Source organism: Triticum urartu, chromosome 1 (genome assembly GCF_003073215.2).
Source record: "Triticum urartu cultivar G1812 chromosome 1, Tu2.1, whole genome shotgun sequence".
NCBI lineage: Eukaryota > Viridiplantae > Streptophyta > Magnoliopsida > Poales > Poaceae > Triticum > Triticum urartu.
Window position 1 is genome coordinate 130,491,287 of NC_053022.1, and position 3,735 is coordinate 130,495,021.

Here is a 3,735-nt window from a genome sequence, read left to right on the forward strand (position 1 = left end):
ACGGAGCCAACAACCCCCTTTTTGTCTCTTTTAATGCAATGCAAAATTCAAATGAGATTATATTCCTCCCAAACTTTTTATAGCAGTGTAGTATAGTGCATCATAATTATATGGCCTGGTTGGACATTTTTTCAGAAATTTTTTGGCAGCCAAACAATTTGCAAACAGAAAGAAATAGCAAAAATAAAAAGGGAAAACAAAAGAAAACATTCCCCCAACTGCCCTTGGGCCTCCGCCAACTGGCCGGCCCAGCTGGCCACCATACCCCCGGGCCAACCGAGCCGTCCGGCCCACCTTCCCCCATATCCCCACACCCGAGCGAACCATAACCTCTACCACCCCCACTTCCCCTTCCCTGGACCCCCCTCGCTCCTCTCCCCAACCCGACCCGATCTGGATTGGGATCGGGCGAACCGCCCCGACCCCATCGCCGTCGCCCCTCGCCACCACCTCGACCCCCCGCCCCCTCTCCTTCCGCGTGGCACCGCCCGACCCGGAGTCGCTCGTCGCCTCGAGCCGGCGCCCCGCCACCTCGTCACCGCTGCCGGATCGCGTCCTCGCCCCTCCCCGATGGAACCTCCCCGCACCTCGCCGATGAACCCATGCACCAGGGGTATGGCCCCATCTCCCCTACCCCTTCCCCTACGACGTTCGCGCTCGACTCTGCCCCTCCACGTCGCTCCTGGCCGCGCCGCGCTACTGCCCACGCTCGCTGCCGCCCGCACCCCCGCGTTCCCCATGCTGCGTTAATACGGCGGCTGCTCCTCGCTGCTGTTGCCGCCTCCTTCTGCCGCGGGCGCCACTGCTGCTCGCCCCCGCCGGCCGCCGGCCGCCTGCTGCCGCCGAGCGACCTCCAGGCCTCTGTCGTGCGTGCCCAGCCGAGGCCGCCGGCTGGCTGGCTCTCTGTTTAGGGGGCCGGTCCGGTTAGTTAATTAGCTAACCCCATTAGACTAACCCTATGACATGCGGGCCCCACCGCTAAATAAAATGACTTTAATTAAAAGGTTAGTCTAATAGGTTGCTGACACGTCGGGCCCACTAACTAATTATATTAAAGTTAATTAAATAGGACCTATTAGTAAACTGTCTCACTGACAGTGGGGACCCACTAGTCAGTTTGACCAGTCAACAGTAAAATTTGACTGCCGACTGGGCTGCTGACTCAACCCCCTGTCCCCACCTGTCTTACATATACACACACTGCTGGTACACTTTTGTGTATCCATAGCAGTTTCTGTATTTAATATTTACAAATTAAATTAAATTCAGGAAAGTTTAGAATGTTAATAAAACTTTGAAAATTAATAAAAAATAATCCGTAGCTTGGATGAAAAAGTTTTCTACATGAAAGTTTCTTAGAAAAGCGAGATGGATCCGAATACGCTCTTCGTTCATCTGTCACACGTCCCTAACATAGAGAACCTGCAACCATACCCCTCCATTTGATCTGTCCGAAAATGACAAACTTCGGGAAAGCATTCTCGGATGTTATCCCCTTCGCCGACAATGTGTAGCACTGCATTAGAACACGTCTAGCTCTGCCTGTTGTCCTATTATGCACTTGCTTGGTATGTATTTACTGCCCCCCTCCCATTCTCTTTGGTAGACCCCGTGACGGCTGCCGATGCCGCTGTGATCGACTATGCCACCGACGACCCCTCCTTCTTATCTGAGCAACCAGGCACGCCCCCCTTTGATCATCCTCATATTGCCTATCCATTCTCTCATGCTTGCATTAGATTTTGCTACTGTAATTGATTGCTCCTATTCTGATGCATAGCCTGCTTTTGTACCTGTTGTTATACCTTACCTGCTTATCCTACACTGCTTAGTATAGGTTGGTTAGTGATCCATCAGTGACCCCCACCTTGTCCTTGTTGCCCCTGCTTCATCATCGACGACTCGATCAACGTGATCGACGACCAGACCCGACACCTCACATAACATCACCCCCCTTTTGTTGCTCGACTCAGCAGAGTTACCATCGAGTGCCGAGGGTGGAACCTCATACAGCAATCCTGATGAGATCTCTGTAGTGTAGCTAATCGGTCGTGGTCAACGAGGGTGGTTCCTCCTTCACCATTCCCGATATGGCTCTGCCATGCAACACCTCAAGTGTGAACCTCGAGGGTGGTTCCTCTTACGTTCACCTTGATGATTACATCGAGTGGAATTCACCGAGGGTGATTCCTCGGGTTTTCCCCTTGATATTTGGACACACGGTTACCTTGAATTTACTTAAGACCTTGGTGAAAGTCGGGCGGTCCCGAAGAGCACCCACAAGTTAATTATGTGGCACAGCCGGACATTCTGGGCCCTTGCCATAAGCCCACGAGACGGGGTGACGGGGTCACATCGATCGTGAGTCTCTGCTCGTCTTCGCAAGCTAATAATACACTATGGTTTGGGTATTTGTACTGAGTTGGCCTTTGGCCTTTACGCACTAACCACCACACGAGAATAGTTATGGGCCTCGACGACGTAGTATCAGCCGAAGCTTTGTCAGACGTCCAGTTCAGCATTGTGGCATGGTCGGATAGTGCTGGCCATCCGAGGCGGTGCTGTTATCCACCCTGCACACAACGACCCGGAGTGCAACGGGCGATAGGCCCAAGACCCCAGAGTGCTTAGGATGTAGATCGGCGGGGACCTCTCTGCTGAGCCTAGGTAGGGCTACGACGTGTTGATCTTCCGAGGCCGGGCATTGACCCAAAAAGTGTGTCCGGCCAGAGTAATCAAGCGTGTTGGAAAACGTGGTGCACCCTTGCAGGGAAGATTATCTATTAATAGTTGTGTCCATGGTAACAGACGTTCAGACTTATATCCTGATCTAATATAACTAGAAATGGATACTTGAGATATGTGGCTCCAAGATTGCTTTCTCGCAGGGAGTCGAGGAAGGATCTCTGGGTGTTATTGCTACAACATGTTTGTTAAATATAAACTGCTTGTCTTTACTCTTCTACATGCTGCAAGATGCTTGGAGCTGCTTGAAGATGCTAGTCTTCGATAGGCTAGGCCTTCCCCTCTATTCTGGTATTCTGCAGTTCGGTCCACATATACATACCTTCCTTTGATACCAATGCATATTTAGTATATATCTGATGCTTGTGAGTACTTTGGATGAGTACTCACGGTTGCTTTGCTACCCCCTTTTCCCCTTTCTTCCTTCTTTCCGGTTGTTGCAACCAGATGGTGGATCCATGGAGCTAGATGCCACCGCCGACGGATACTACTTCATGGAGACCGTCGACGACCATGAGTAGTTAGGAGGTCCCAGGCAGGAGGCCTTGCCTCTTCGATCGTTGTTGTTTTTGTGCTTGCCTTCTTAAGGCAATCTTGTTTAAGTTATGTCTATACTCAGATATTGTTGCTTCCGCTGACGCTTGTGTATCGAGCTTGTATTCGAGCCCTCGAGGCCCCCTGGCTTGTAATATGAAGCTTGTATTATTTCTATTTGTGTCTAGATTTGTGTTGTGATATCTTCCCGTGAGTCCCTGCTCTTGATCGTACACATTTGCATGTATGATTAGTGTACGATTGAAACGGGGGTGTCACAGCGGCGGGTGGAGCGGCTACGTGGGGAGGTGGAGTCCGGCGGCGTAGGCAGCGGAGTGCGGCGGCGGCGATGTGTCCGGCGGTTGCTGCGACCTGGGGAGAGAGGGAGTCGGGATGGCGATATTTAAGGAGGGGAGGGGCGAGGCGGCTTGGGGAAGGGGCCGCGAGGAGGCGTGG

The 3,735-nt window shown here is 52.1% G+C and overlaps 1 long non-coding RNA gene across 1 annotated transcript; it reads left to right on the forward strand.

Moving 5' to 3' along the window:
- Window positions 1-346: 346 nt before the first annotated feature.
- Window positions 347-3,482, forward strand: LOC125517548. The gene is made up of 2 exons (XR_007287686.1): window positions 347-613; window positions 3,193-3,482. It is a non-coding gene; the product is annotated as an uncharacterized LOC125517548 (long non-coding RNA).
- Window positions 3,483-3,735: the final 253 nt, after the last annotated feature.